At 44.9% G+C, this 15,941-nt stretch overlaps 1 long non-coding RNA gene across 1 annotated transcript; it reads left to right on the top strand.

The window, feature by feature from the left end:
• Nucleotides 1-2,494: 2,494 nt before the first annotated feature.
• On the top strand, nt 2,495-4,465 carry LOC140622478 (uncharacterized). Its single transcript, XR_012022241.1, has 3 exons — nt 2,495-2,621; nt 3,793-4,013; nt 4,168-4,465. It is a non-coding gene; the product is annotated as an uncharacterized lncRNA (long non-coding RNA).
• Nucleotides 4,466-15,941: the final 11,476 nt, after the last annotated feature.

Raw genomic sequence — 15,941 nt, 5'->3', positions numbered from 1 at the left:
TCAGGCTTGGTTAGAGAACAGCAGGAGACACTTCCTTCCCTGCAGTCTCTGGAAATAAGCTCACAGTCTCTCCTCCTGAGCTTTCTGAGATCAGTCAAGAGAGGCCACTGATGGGCAGAGTCCTGTCAAATTCCTCAGGCACAAACCCAGGAGTTCACAGTAGAAGGACTAGGTGGTAAGAGTATGATTTAAAGGTGTCCTGACCAGACTAGGGGAGCCTGGAAGTTTCAAGTACAGTCAACAACACCTTCCACTTCCACTTCCCCTGCCCCAGAGGCAATAGAAAGTCCAGGCTTGGGGGCATAAGCAACTTGTAAGGAGAGAGAAGGCAAAGAGCGAAGCCTGCCAGGCCACATAAACTCAGGAAGGTTCTGGGAGGGTCGTGGGGGGCAAGCAGAGTATGACAGCATGGTTGGGGCTGAGCAGTGAACAGAGACTCAGGTAGCGATGGGGGTTGGGGGACCTAGGAGCAGATACACATTCCCACACCTGGGCTAGGCTCAGGGGCAGGCTGGGTCCTGTTAGGGTGGGGAACATAAGAAAGACAAGGGTATTAGTAAGAAGATAGGATCCCATTCCAAGAGTTTATAAAGGCAGGGCCTGGGGGAGAGGAGGAGTGGGATTGGACTCAGGTTCTAAGTATAGGCAGAGGATCATAGCACCAGGGCCAAGACTGACATGGTACTTCTTTCCCAGCACCACTGGCCCAGGGCCTCTTACACTGTGACTGACTTTTTTTGTTTTTGTTTCGTTTTAAATAAAAACAAGATTCACACACTGCAGAACCTAGGGCCAGGCTGAGCCTCTATAGGGCCTACATGAAATCTGGTATTAGTTACTAGAAGAAAGCTAGCGAACCAGGGGAGGCCTACAGAGCCCAATTCCATCCTAAATCCCTGTTTGACTTTTGATAAATCCCCTCACCTCCTTGGGCCTTAGTGACCCCCCACAACCCCATCCCATATGAAATGAGGCTGGAGGACCACAGCAGAGGTCTGTGAAGCCCAGTGACCCGAGGAGGGGCCCAGGGTGTCAGAGAAGAGCGAGGCTCCGAAAGGGAGACCAGAAGCCCCAACCCAGAATTGCTGAGAACATTTCCGTTTTTAAGTTGAACATGTTGAGTTTCATTTGGATTTTAGGTAGCAATCCCAAGAAAGGGAATATAAAGGGAAAGGGGGAGGATACAGAACAGAAAAGAAAAGAAAGACAAGATGAGAGTGCTGAGCTAGATGGTCTCCTACCATCTCAGTCCTGTTGGGCTCTGACTCACCACGATGCTCTCCTGCCCACATTTTCAGGAACCACTTCTGTTCCTTTCTGTCATCCTCTCAGGGAAGAATCCATACATAAGCCCAGAAAAAGCCAGTGGTTAGATCTCATTTTCCAGCTCTGAAGAGTGGCTGGCTCGCAGAGAGGAAACTGGGGGGTGATGTGGGCTGGAAGGGAGGAGGTCTGAGGCCCTGAGCTGTAAATCAGGCTCAGAGGTTTGGATACCCCACTGCGTGACCTTCAGATGCTCCTCTGGGCTCCAGAAACCCGCACACTAACACACAGGCTGAGGGAAGCGTGCCAAGCTCCCAGGCTGCCCCTGGAAGCTGGGCCCACTCGGAGGAGTTATTTTGAATTTTCAGGAAAAACTGCTCAAAGCCAAACCTTCCCTCCCAAGAACAACACAGGCAGGGATTTTTGACGTGCTTGGGTGATGAAGGCTTTGGACGGCTCTAGGCCGATGCCAGGCCAGTGAGACACACAGATAACGTCCACGCCCGAATCAGTACGTATGGATCACAATTGTGATTTCATTTGGTTCAAAAATACCTCCAAGTGTTGCCAAGTCTCTAGGCTTCCTGACATATTTTAAATGGTTTTGCTCTACCATTTCTCAACCTGACTGTGCTATGGCACAGTTGTCTCTCAATATTCAGCCCACAAGGTTAAGGCATTCCAAACGAGCTTGAAGATACGCAAATCCAGATGATTTCCTGTCTGTGCACACATACCATGAGGTGAGAGCACTCTGCTGCTCTCTCACACAAGAGGATTAGTTGAAACCATGTGAGAGTGTAGGATAGTAGAATGAGCACTGGATTGGGAGTCAAGAGATGCATTTCCTAGAGCCAGCAACTGACCTTCCCTCCATGTGAGCCCTGGTAGGTCACTTCCTCTTTCCAGGCCTGTTTCCTCACTGTGAAGGCGGGGTGGGGGAGAGTTCTTTACTCACTCAACTGACATTTACCAAGAACCTACTCTCTAATGAATTGGTTCTCCTTAACCAAGGTCACAGCTCAAGGAATGGCACAAACGCCACATCAGACACATTAACTCTGGAGCTCACTAGAGTATCTGATGTCAAAGTCAATTTTGCCTCAGTACAAGAAATGGGTTGGGCACATATCATCCCTCTGAATGCTCGTAGTGTAATAAAGGAGAGTGACATGGAAGGACCATCACCTGGCAGCACGGCAATGCTTTACTTGCAGTTACCCGGCTATCATGGGGATTCAGAGAGGGTAGCTCTTCAATGTGTCCCAGAAAAGGTGACAGCTAAGTTGAATTCTAAAGGTGGTGCACAAGACAGAGAAGCGAAGGGAAGCAGAAGGAGGAATATGGACAGGAGTTTGGTAAGTTCAAGAATTTCAAGTAATTCCTCTATGATGAGACACTGCGGTGAGAAGGGAAGAGGAAGTAAGAGACTAGGTAGGTCAGATCTCCAGGAGCCTGCGTGCATCAGGCTGCGGGGTTTAGTTTTGTTTGGGTTCTTTGCCCTGAAGGCAATAGCGAAAACGCCAAAATGCAGGGTGATAACGGAATCACATTTGTATTTTCGAAATCTCCCTCTGGCTGTCTTATGGGGGATGGTTTGGAGTGGGAAAGAAAGGGAAGGCAGGGAGATGGCTCCAGAAGCAAGAGCAAGAGGTCATGTCATGGTGGGAGTAACTGCATCAGGCACAATGGGAATGAAGAAAGGGAAGTGAAACCAAAGTATATAGTAAGGGCCATGAGTAGATGAACATTTTCCATTTCTAACTTTCTAGGACTCTACAGCTAAAGAAATCTCCCTGCACACATTTCACCTCCCATTTTTACCACCCCTCCCCCCAGCGCCCCCACACTGCAAAGTCTGGCTGGCCCCTCCCACTCTGAGGCTTGGATAATAGGTGTGGCAGCCCGCCCAGAAGTTCCCGCCATCTTCTCCACCAGCATGTTCTGTTGCCTGAGCAGTTGGCCGCCGCCATGAGTGTTAATTGGAGAGACATCTGAAGTGACCAGACTGGTTACGCCGCCGCCATGATAGACACACTCCATCTGCTCTAACAAGGCGCCTCTCAGTACACACACGAGGCCAGCCCGATTCCCTGTGCCCAGGACTTGTTAGAAGTGAGACTCGGAGAAGTTAGATTCATAGGCTTTTAAACTGAAAACTGTCTCAGAGAACATTGAGTGCATGCCCTTTAGTTTGATAAGGAAGAGAAGTCCTCCTCTTGCCCAGGGTCCTACTAGGAACTCCTGGCCAGGTCTGCTGACCCATGCACTGCCCTCTGTGGGATGGATAAGGTGTGAAGCTGGGGACTGAGCTTCTAAAATCATAAGATGACCAGTAGAGTTCCCTCAGCAGATGTGCTCGGATTATTGACTAACTGGAAAGTGACATGACTTCAGGGTGGAATTTTCATCGAGTACACCAATTTCTTAAAAATATTTAAGTCATTCTATCATCCAGCTGGAAGGGACTTTAGAAATAGCCTCCTAGTCCAATGGTTTCCTGACCAGTGTTTGTTTGCTTTGTTTTAGGAGCAGATCCTTTTTCACGTGATGAAATGGAATCTCAGAAAAGGAAGCACTTGGACAAGAGGCCAGAATAAGTGACAAGGTGTGATTAGCACCAAGCTGTTGGAACCCCAAGCACATATTCCACATCCGTGGTCTTATTTGGTCTTCACAAGGAGCCTCACTGCTGCCCACTCCCTGCTCTGCGCTGGGTAGGGATGTAGAAGGGGAGGGCTCCATGACCAGTAAGTCCGTCTATCTTATTTTCAGCCCTAAAATCTTACAGAAAGATTCTTAATATTACCTGATTGTTCCATGGCATTTCCTAATTATTTAGTCACATTTACACATATAATCCTGTGGTAACTGTGAAGAATGTTTGCTTATGCTTTTTTATAGAAGACACAGAGATAAAGAAGTTGCCACACAGTCCAATCAGTGGGAGGGCCAAGACCCAGCTTGGTCTCAGTGTTTGGACCCCCAGCCAGGGACCCCTGTAACCAAGAGTTATCACTTAATCTGAGAGCACCCACACTCTCATCAGTCGCCGTTTGCGGACTCCGTTCCAGTGGTGAGTAACAGAGAACCGCTGTTGCTAAGCTGCAAGGTTACAAATAGCATTGCAACTTCCTTGATTGTCGTTCATCAACAAGGGAGAATGGAAGTCATTAAAAAGGCCAGTCGGGGACTTGTAATAAACTAGGAGCAAAGGTATCTTGAGGAACCAGCAGCAACTGGAGGTGTCAGTGAAGGGAAGAGGAACATAACTTCATGAAGCCCCAGCTTGGCCCCCTCTGCTCCCTGAGGTGTTGAGAAAGTAAATAGGTATGATCCAGCCCTGCAATGAATGACAAAGGCCAAACTAAAGCTATGTGGCAGGTGCTAATGTCAGCAAGGCTTGCAGTACGGTTAAGACTGAATGCCAGGGGACAAAGGACATAGAATCTGGTCTTGGAAGAATCTGGTCATCTGTGAGCCTGAGGCAGATGCTCCATCTGGGTGGGGGGGAGAGGACCATGGCCAGGGGAGGTTCAGGCCTGGGTCATCTCCTCCCCAATGAACACTTTCATAATAGGCAGAAATCTGGCTTAGAGTGATCCTGAGAGGGAGAAAGCAGTGGGAAATGCAGCTCTAAGCAAGGCCATAGCTCTGTATGAGGGGCTTCAAATGCATTCTCATTTAGCCAATTTTCGATCATATGGTGATTGAGTCACTTGGCCATGACAGCTGCCTGATTCTTAGAAGCAGCTAACAACTCTCCCACGATAATAATAGTGATAAAAATAATACAAATAGCAGCAATCATTATAAGCATAAATATTATAACAACTACTATTAAGGACAGCTAACAGACATAAACAGTTTGGAGTCTTCTGGAATTCTTTACTGTTCATTACTGCATTTGCTTTTCACAAAACCCATAGGAGAGAGGCAGGGAAGGAATGACACTCATACCCATTTTACAGAAGACAAACCTAGGGTCCAGAGAATAGGAGTGGGTTGTCCAAGTCATACAATAATTTAGTTGTAGAGTAGCCAGGATTCAGAAGTGGGAGAGTAGAGGAGGGAAGCTGAATAATTTGGGCCTAAGTCCCAACAAAGAGGGATACTGATTTCCCTTTGAAAGGTATGCCTCTCCTTGTTCCTTCTGGGCCAAGTAACATTGGAAGGTCACACTGATGAATAGGAAGTCAAGAATCTCAGAGATCCAGCCATTCCTGGGGAATGTGACCTATGAGGAGCACTTTAAAAAGGGAGATGCAGATCTCTGGGCCTTGAGCACAGACCAAACGACATTCACAGTTGCCTTGTCCTCAACTTCATGACAGAAGCCACAGGACAGGTAGAGGAGAAGAATAAAGAAGCGACTGCATAGACACACCTCCAGCATTGCTCTTAAAGGTCACACATCCCTGCCTTGTCTGTCCCCTCTCCCCCACCGCCACCCCATCCCCCACTTTGATGGGAGCTCCCAGATGGCCTGGGCTTGATTTTTGCCTTCTGTGCATCCTTGGTGCCTATTACATTGCTGGGCACATAGCTATTGTTCAATCCATGTTGAATTCATGCATGCATAAAGGAATGAATAGATGAATGTATCAGGAGACACCTAGCATTGAGACTGGGGTTACATTGAGCACAACTCTTGACTGAAACCACCTGCACTTTGTACCAAGAACGTGGTCTTAATGTGTCTTCTCCTGTTAATATGTACCACTAATATTTACTTCTTTGGAAAGTGCAGTGAAAACAACAGTATGGAGTCTGAATGACAAAAGGTGAAACAGCAGCACAAGCCCCAAGGCATCACAGAGATGGGCTGCTTAATAAAAGCCACACAGCTGCCTTCCTCCTCCCATTAGGCCTTGGCAGGGTTACTAACCCGATAAAGAATCCTAACCACCTGAAATGATGGCCATATATCAGTTCCAGCCCACCTGGACTCATGTGTACAACAGTTTCAATCTACCTCTGAGACTTCACCCAAAAGACCATTGACTTAAATTAAAATACCCAAAAGAGGGCATTTAATTGAAAGGCAATGCAGAGGTCTACATGGGCAAAGACCTGTGTGAAGCTCCCGGGGTAGGAATAAGACAAGTAATCTGATTGGTTTTTGCTTTCAAGAATTTATGGTATTATGAAGGACAAGATAATATCAGGCAAAAAATAAATAAATGCTAAGTAGAGCATATTAATTTCCTATTGCAGCTCTAACAAATCACCACAAATTTAGTGGCTTAAAATTACACAAACTTCCTATCACACAATTCTGGAGGTCTGATGGGTCCACAGGGCTGCATTCATTCTGGAGGCTCTAGGGGAGAATCTCTTTCCTTACTTTTTCCAGCTCCTAGAGGCTGCTGCATTCTTTGGCAGCTGGCCCCTCTCTTCCATCTTTGAAGCCAGCAGCATAGCGTCTTTCATCCTCTCCCACCTCCTGCCTCCCTTTTATAAGGACCTTTGTGATTACATTGGGCCCATTTGGATAATCCAGCATAATGTTCCCACTCCAAGATTCTTTTTTTTTTTTTTTTTTTTTTTAAGACTTATTTATTTGAGAGAGAGTGCAAGCAAGCAGGGGAGGGGCAGAGGAGAGAGAAAATCCTCAAGCTGACTCTCTGCTGAGTGGGGAGCCCAATGCAGGGCTTGATCTCAGGATCCCAAGATCATGACCTGAGCTGAAATCAAGAGTCGGATGCCCAGCTGAACCATCCATGTGCCACCCCCGACCCAATTTCAAGATTCTTAATTGCATCTGCAGAGTTCCTTTTGCATGTTAGGTAAGATAGTTACAAGTTCTAGGAATTAGGACATGGGCTTCACTGGGGGCCACCTATGAAGGAGCAGTTAGAAGCTTTGGGAGTATAAAGAAAGACATGATGAATTCCAATAAGAGGCTCAACTGGGCATCACAAAGGAGATGGATCACTCTGGACTGGTCCTGAAGGACAGATAGGATTTTTTAGGGAAAAAAAAAAAAAAAAAGAGGAAATGGTGGAAAAGAACCTGGTGAAAATGGAATGTAGGACTATACGGGAAGGAAGCATGGTAAAGAATATCATCTAGGCCAGACTATGAAAACTTTTATGTTCTTTATGCAGAGGGAGGCCTGGAACAGTTTTTAGAAATGTCCTGTCTTCCCAAAAGATCATTCTAGTAACAGTATGGACAATGTACAAGAGAGCTAGGATATGCAGGAGAGGGCAAGGTGACCAGTATGAAGTTGCCATAATAGCTAGGCCTGTAGATAATGAGCTAAGCCGTTGGTAATGGCTCTGGTAAAGAGAGGAAGATTTAGATACACTAGAGAAGTCAATTTGTCAGGATTTGATAACTCTATGGAGGACATGAGAAACCTGAAAGAGATGGAGATATAAGTGCATTAATTTGAATTGATACCCTTGTGTCAAATTGATACCGTTGGCTCATTAGATGAACGATTAGTGAAAGAAGTACACGGGCAAAGGAACAAACTTGATGAAGGAAGGTGGTGCATTTAGCACAAGCTGTTGAGTCCAAGGTGCTGGGGGGTTTCCAGGTAGAGATGACAGCAGGTAGGTGGAGTTTCAGAATGGAATCTTAACTGAGAGATCAGGGCTCCCCTCTATCTGGCTGCCATCCATTTGTCTGCTATAAGGGTCACAGCTGATATAAGTGGGTTTTTTTTTAAGATTTTATTTATTTATTCATGAGAGACACACAGAGAGAGGCAGAAACATAGGCAGAAGGAGAAGCAGGCTCCCTGTGGGGAGCCTGATGTAGGATTTGATCCCAGGACCCGGAGATCACCACCTGAGCCAAAGGCAGACACTCAACCACTGAGCCACCCAGGGGCTCGACATAAGTTTTTAAAATGAGTTCTGAGACACCTGGGTAACTCAGTCAGTTGAGCCCCTGACTCTTGATATCCGTGCTCAGGTCACGATCTTAGGATGGTGAGATTGAGTCCTGCATTGGGCTCTATGTGGAGTATGGAGCCTGCTTGATATTCTCTCTCTCTCCCTCTCCCCTTGCCCCTCCCTCTACCCCATGTACTTTCTATGAAAGAAAAAGAAAGAAAGCTTCTGAGACTTGTCATAGGATGGCAGAAATTCCAGTTCTTTTTTTTTTTTTTTAAAGATTTGATTTATTTATTCATGAGAGACACAGGCAGAGGGAGAAGCAGGCTCCGTGCGGAGAGCCTGATGCAGGACTTGATCCTGGGTCTCCGGGATCACACCCTGGGCCGAAGGCGGCGCTAAACCACTGAGCCACCCGGGCTGCCCAGAAATTCCAGTTCTAAGGATTGAAGAAAGCATAACAAGACGACCCACCACTACCCCCAGACAGGTGATTCTCAGACATAACACTTCCACATGTCACAATGAGGGAGCAGTTGTGGATGCTGTCTTCAAAGGAATGAGAACTGTGCCCCTGTATACCTGTGACTGAAACCGGCCTGCGTGGACTCAGGCCTGTGAGCAGAGGCAGAGAAGAGCAGGTAAGAAACAGCTTGGCAGGGGGTTGGCTTACTTCTCTCCAAACACACATGTTCCCCCCAAAACCCTCCTACTTTCCTGTCTCTGTGACTTATTACCCTTCCTTCCACTTAGATTGCTCTTTTTCCTTCCCATCAAGGCTCAGCTCAAACACCCCCTCCTCTGGGAGGCCTTCCATGGTTCACCCTCAAGGAAATAATACCCCTTATCATTGGTTGCATTTCTTTTATGATTCTCTGCCTGAAGTATCTGTTACTTTGTATTATAATCCCATGTGTATTTAAGGTTCTCTTCTCCAAACCCAGAATTTCTTGAGAGTGCAGATACTGCTTGATCTATTTCTGTGAGCATGCTAGAGTCTGACATAATGCTTTGCACACAACCAGTGCTCTATAAAGGCAGGATAAATTGATAAAAACGGTTGTTTGTGCACTTATGTTGTCCCCTCCTCTCTCTCCTACCTTTTAATAAGTAGACATTTTGTGACCTTCTTGTGGGCAGGAATTTCTTCTTACTAAACTCCGAGTACCACCCATGGATACCTTTCAAGTGAGCAAGCATAGATGATCATTGTTGACTTCAGTTGTGTTGATGACTCATGATTTGCAGCAGAGAGATCTAAAATAATGAGGCCTGAGGTATGAGCACGTTGAACCAATAGACCATGAGAGCTTACAGACAGCTCAGCCTCGGCCCCGGGGAGAAGTAAGGCATCTTAGACGCAGAAGAGAAGAAAATGTGAGCCAGAAACAGGTGGATCTTGGCAGTCTAGGCAGATGTGTGGACTCAGGATTAGGGAGGAAAACCAGCATGGGTCAGTGAGGGTGGAGAGGAAGTCCTGAGTCCTGAATACTAGGCCTGGGTCAGTTTCTGATGAGATGTATGACCTTGAGCAAATTTTTCCATGACTACCTTCTCTCATCATTCAAGTTTCTACTTAAGTATCACCTTCTCTTAAAGGAAGGTCTTCCCTGACCTTTTGAGCTATAAAACATGCCCATCACCTTATTTTAGATTTGTTATAGCAAAAGGAAAGTACATAAAATTCTGTATGTGTTTGCTTAGTACTTACTGTTTCCCCTACTAGAGCACGAACAGACTGAGGGCCTGAAGTCTGCCTGTCTGATTCATCAGTGTTTTGCTTTTTTCATGTTCTAGGTACTCAATATTTATTGAGTGGTTTGACTACCTTGAAACTAGAGGAAGGTTAGGGAGTAAGAAGATTTCTAAGAGACTTGATTAAATGATTTCTAATAAAAATAATGATTTTATTATGATTTCCAAGAAATTCCTATCTCTCCTAACTATACAGTCACACATTCCATTCCATATACCTCTGATGATCTTGGAGATTCTGAAATGAAATATAAATTGAAGTCCCCAACATTATTATAGTGCCTTGCTTTTTGATGTAGTTGCTAACCTAATCTTTTCTCAAACCTGTGGAAAATTAATGTTGATAACATTCCTTTTTGTTGTTGTTGTTGAAAACTGTAAAGTGTATTTTGTTTCTGGATCCCATAACCACCTGTGGGGTATTGCTATCTTATTTCACAGGTAAGAGAACACAAAGCTTGGAAGGGTAAGGTGATTTGCCCAGGGTCACACAGCATGACTGTGGCAGAGGATCCCAGTCTCTTGATCCCAAGAGTTCTGCTTTCCCATTAGACTTCATTACATCTTAGCCACTGGAAAGGTAAAGCTCTGTACTGTATGAAAAAAAAGTGTAAGACAAATTCTCCAGTCTTCAGTCTGAGCCTTCTATGCTGACATTTAATTCTTCCCTCTTCCAATGCAAGATTAGTCCAACTATGCCAAAACATAGGTCCAGGGATGCTGATCACAGAGGTAGCGAATGTTATGGTGGAAGATAGAGAAGGACTACTGAGATATTAGCCACTTTCCTTTTTTTGCAAGGAAGTAGAGACATGGAATCCCAGAGGAGGAGGTGGCTTCCCCAGTTCTCCCGAATCTAAACCTTTAAATCATAGTGTTTTAACTACTCCATGTATCATGAAGACACAGGGGCAATCAAAGCTGGATTTTCTGCCTTGGAAAGGGTTGACACTGGTCTGCATTTTCCCTGACCTGGTAGGGAAAATTGGAATTGGTGAACAATGTAGAATAAGAGCCCCTTCTCTTGGGGAATGGAGAAGAATACTATCCTAGGTCTCTCAGAGCACATCCCGCAGCAAAGATGCCATGGGGAGGTGGTAGAGGGGAGACTGAAGCCAGAGTCCTTGAAGCCAGAGCGTGGCAGCCCGGTAGTCTCTTCCCTCTAGCCATAGGGTGCCTCTACCTGAGCAAGGAGGCTGGAAACAGGCTAGGCCCCTCAAAGAGGAGTGCCTGGGAGAGAGATGCTCCCAGGAACACCTACCCTACAAGTCCCAGATCTAGACAGCCTCCAGAGGATAAAGGGTGTATGTAGAACTGGATTTTCTCTAAACTCACTGGAAAAGATCAATTCGAGTCCACCATTTTCTCCTCTGCAGAGCATGACGGGACAGACAAAGGGATCAAAAGTGACTTCATCTGTGACAGACACTAGCACATTGGAACACTGTTGTTTTACTTCTAAAGAAGCAGACTGATCAATGCACAAGGCAAGGAGAGGTGTTTTCTGATTAAGGGTATCAGACCGTGTTTTCTCCATTGGTGCTTAGAGCTCTCTATAGACAATCAGCATTTTGGAGTTTACTCAAAGTGTGCGTGTTCATCACCTCACTTCACCCTGCTAACAGCTCCGTGAGGGGGGCAAACCAGGTTCTCGTTCATTCGGTCACCAGGTTGTCAGGGCATCACTCTGTGCCAGGAGCTGTGAGGGTGCTGCTGGCAACGCATGTGCAAAATGTGACAGAAGGGGAAATTGAGGCTCAGGGAGCCAGTGTGGTTTTGCCAAGCAGTACAGAGCTGTTCTGTGGGGCAACTGGAACTCACACCCAGCTCTGCTCAGTGGGTGGGCCTTTCCTGTGTGCACGTACCCCGCTGCCCATTTCTGCACACAGAAATTCAGACGACGATCAGCGTCTCCTGTCGCTCCCTTCCTCTTCCTTTCTTCTCCTGATTTACATATTGCTAAATGATGAAATTATACAGTACATAATTCCACAGCAACTCTGCTGCTTAAAAAAAAATCGGGAATGGAGTAATTAGGCAGAAAGGATTCTCAATTAGGCAGTGGATTCTGTTTCTAAAGCAGTAAATGGGGAAGAGATATTTTTTAACTGTCTCTTGAATATATTGCCACGGAATGATTGCTGCCTTGTAGAGCAGCAGTGCGTCTCGGAAATGGAACCCTGTGGGCTGGCCTCAGAGCAGTGTTTTGTGTCTGAATTTCCTGCCTAGTTCTAGAACTTCGGGTTCTGGATGTAACCTCACACTTAGGGTCTCTGGCATGAAGATAGGCATTCAAGACTGACACTTAATGCTACATGTCTTCTCTTGTTTTCTTTGCGTTTAGGTGGGTAATGGGAAAAGGAGCATCCAGAGGTCTTGCCAGGATCCTTTGTGCTGGGAAGCAACAGAAAATGATGGAAGGTACCGTCATTTGGGTTTCCCAGGGCTGGTCTTGGAATTTCTGACGTGTCACCTTGGGTGGCCTTGCAGAATTCCACCTCTCTGAGCTTCAGTGGGCTAATGAACATTGGCAATCCCAACCCCATACAATGATAGTGAGGATGGTAGGAGGTAATAGTAGAATCTAGCATATGGTAGGAGTAAGTGGAAGGCTCTTTCCCTAACTTAAGAGGGAATGTTCACCATGTCCAAATTGAGGAAGGGTTGCCATTGGGTAAAGGGGATAGATTTGTTGAAATAACCTCTCTGTGGGATCAGAGGATGTAACTAGAATCAGTCAGTAGAAATTCAAGTCACTGATAGCTCAGCATAAAAATAATGACTTTTTGTAAAGTTGTTCAATAGTAGAGCTCATCAGAGGTGAGTTTCCCATCACTGGAGATAATCAAGTAATGGCTCAACAATTATTCAGAAGAGATGTTTAAAGTGGATTCCTGCTGCCAGTAAAAGTTGAACAGTTTGATATCTTAGGTCTTTTCAAAAAGTGAAATTCCATGATTCTGACCATGGTCTCTTTCCTTTTATAGCATGAGGAAAGGACCAAAGACACCTAGTTCCTGTGCAAGGGCTTGTCTCTGCTTCAAGGAAAATGAGCTTAGATGTGCTAACCTTGAAGATCCTGGCCTTTCTCCTTCAGCTATTGCACGGTGTCTCATTGTGCCCATAGGCCATGATTTCCAGGAGACTGTTAAAAAGAATCATAGACTAAGTTTAGACTAGAGGCAAGAGAGTGGGCCTCCTGACTTCCTGGGTCTTCTTATGCAAAATAAAGTCTTAAAGGACACCAAAACTATACATGGTGGGCTTTGCTGGTACTTTGTTTACTTGATTGTTCCTTGGAAGATAAGGCATTTCTTGAATGTGGGGCCACTAACTCATTATACCAAATTCTATATGTTCTATATCTTTGCCACAGTAGCCAGTGAAATCTGCCAAATGTTTATAATGGGTAAGCCTCAGAAAGCTAAATGGATTTGATGCCAGACTTTGAGGGAAAGACAAAGCTTAACCAACCATCTGAGGTCAACACATCTCAATATTTGCTGCGAAAGCAGAGCTTATCCTCTGAGTTTTCTTGGCAAGACTCAGTGCATTCTAAGCACACGATGGAAAAACCACTGACAAGAATAATCCTTCACATGGTACTTATACAGCCATTACTTCAAACTCTATTAATTAAAAATGTATCAACACCCCCATTTTATAGTTGGTTACATGCCCTTGCAAAAGAGATTATAAAATCCACATGTAAGAAACAAGAGTATCAAAGATCAGCTGTGGTTCACAAAAAAAGATCTAGTCCAAAAGGCTTAGAGAAATTAGCAATACAATTTATTATTATCTTTTTCTTTTTTTGTAGAAAGACACAGATGTGGAGCTACTCTGGTAGATGTAAGAAGAAGGTCAGAAATGTGTTGAGAAAGCCAAGACAACCCAGTTAGGAAGTGACTCATTTGGGATCACACAATGGCAGGATCCAAACTGAGACCTTTTCCTACTTATCTGGGAAAGCATGAAAAAACTGATAAACATGGAAACTAAGGGGAAAAGCCCAATCCTCGGATTCCCCAGAGGTGCTGGGCCCTCCAACTCTGAGAATGCCTCATACACTTCAAAACTGGGGCCCAGCTTTAGGACATGTGCTGTAGGAGAGAGTGCAAGTAGTGGATCCTCAGGTGTCAGATCTTAAATGTTGACCTGCTCAGCCTGACAAGAAGCACCAGATAATCAGGGAGGAGCACCTCTATTGGAATGGAAGCTGCACACCCTTATAATACCAAACAGTGAACAAATGTTCTTGAAGCATCTCCTCCAACAGAAATAATTTGCATTTATTGATAGCTTTCAAAGGATGCTCACATTCACTATTTAGTTCAGTTTTTACAACAATCCCGCAAAGTAGTGGGGCCTGGGGTCATTATCTCCTCTTGCTGGGGAAGAAGCTGAAGCTTGGAGAGGCTAAGTGATGGAGCTGTGGCCAGAGTTAGTACATGGTGGTTCTTGAGTGATACTCGGCCCCTACTCCTCATATAGTCCTATACCATGGCCTTCCATTTTTTGGGTGATATGTGGGAAACAGAAGGGAAGATATTAGAAAATTTTCTAAACATGTGTAGAGAGTATCTCTGATGTATCGGGAATGTTTATACCCCTCTTCACTCCACCAAACGAGAGGCAGATGTTGGGTAAAAGGAGACCATTACCCCTAAATGGTGACAATCACATGGCTGTCATGAAAATCATCCTTTCTTGCCCATTACCCTAAGTATTATCAAAGGAAAAATGGTGGAAGGATGTCAGGCTGAAGCATAAGAGAGTTGTGATTCTGTGAGGCTCATCAATTTTTAAAGTTTATGAGCCTCAGGCACATTCTTCCAAAAGGAAATACAAGACAGTATGTCTGATTTTCCTCGTAGATCATCCAGAGGAGCCATTCCTATTCTAGTGGGAGGATATACAAAAAGCATTCCAGAAACAATTAGGAGTGTATAAATGTGAATTTCTACATATGTGTGTATGTGAATATATATAAAGATATATATTAAAAATGTATAAAAATGTGTATATCAATATTTTATATGAAGAGAAGGTACATAGTTCCTAAATGAAGATAATGTCTCATAGTTTGAGACAACATAATCAGTTTACAGTGTTTTTGTGTATTAGAAATTTTGGGGCACTTGGATGGTTCAGTGGTTGAGCCTTTGGCTTAGGGTATGATCCCAGGATCCAAGAATAGAGTCCCGCTTCAGACTCCCTACAGAGAGCCTGCTTCTCCCTCTGCCCATGTCTCTGCCTCTCTCTCTGTGTCTCTCATGAATAAATAAGTAAAATCTTTTTTAAAAAAAGAAATTTAAAAAATAAAATAAAATAAATAAAAAAAATTTTTATGGTGTTACATTTATTGACTATTCTATGCTAGGTTTTTATGTATTAATAATGATAATAATAATAATAATGACAAATCCCATGTTTTCCATATACCACACTAGTCTCGCAGAGTGTGGGGACATGATCTTAGTCCCCAAGCAGTCCTGTCCTGGTCCTTATCCACACTTGTACATCTACAATCCCTATAAAGTTCTCTCAAACTAGTTCTGAGCAACCTGAGGGAGTGACTCACGTGTGTTCCCATACACAGCATCTTCTGGCATGTTTCATTTTGCTCCCTCCAGTTATTTCTGTTGACTCTGGCAACAGACTATGGAAACACCCTCCATGCTGCTGCCCCAAATTTAAATAGGTGCACCCTCAGAGCATTAGAGCCATACCTTGTGCTGCCTTTCTGTTTTCTAGAATGATGTTTCATGGGCCCCAAAGTGAAGCTGGCTGGGGCTCCTAATCCTTACAGATGTCAACGAAACCACAGAAAAAGCAGACAGATCAGGAGAAAAATGGGTACAATATCTTGAGAATGGCCCCTCTCCTTCCCCAAGGTCCATTTTCTGTAGACCCTGGTTGGAGGCCTCCACACTCTCTTGTCCCTTAGAAACCTTCCCTCCTAGCAGGTTTCTTGGTCACTACCGTGAATAGTCCACCTGCTGACCTACCTTATAGAGCTTCCAGTCCTCTGCAGACAGATCTCCACCCCAGGATGAACTCAGCCTAGCTGTA

This window comes from Canis lupus, chromosome 31 (genome assembly GCF_048164855.1).
Source record: "Canis lupus baileyi chromosome 31, mCanLup2.hap1, whole genome shotgun sequence".
In the NCBI taxonomy this organism is placed as follows: domain Eukaryota; kingdom Metazoa; phylum Chordata; class Mammalia; order Carnivora; family Canidae; genus Canis; species Canis lupus.
The sequence above is the reverse complement of the archived record's forward strand: the minus strand, read 5'-3'. Positions and strand labels throughout refer to the sequence as shown.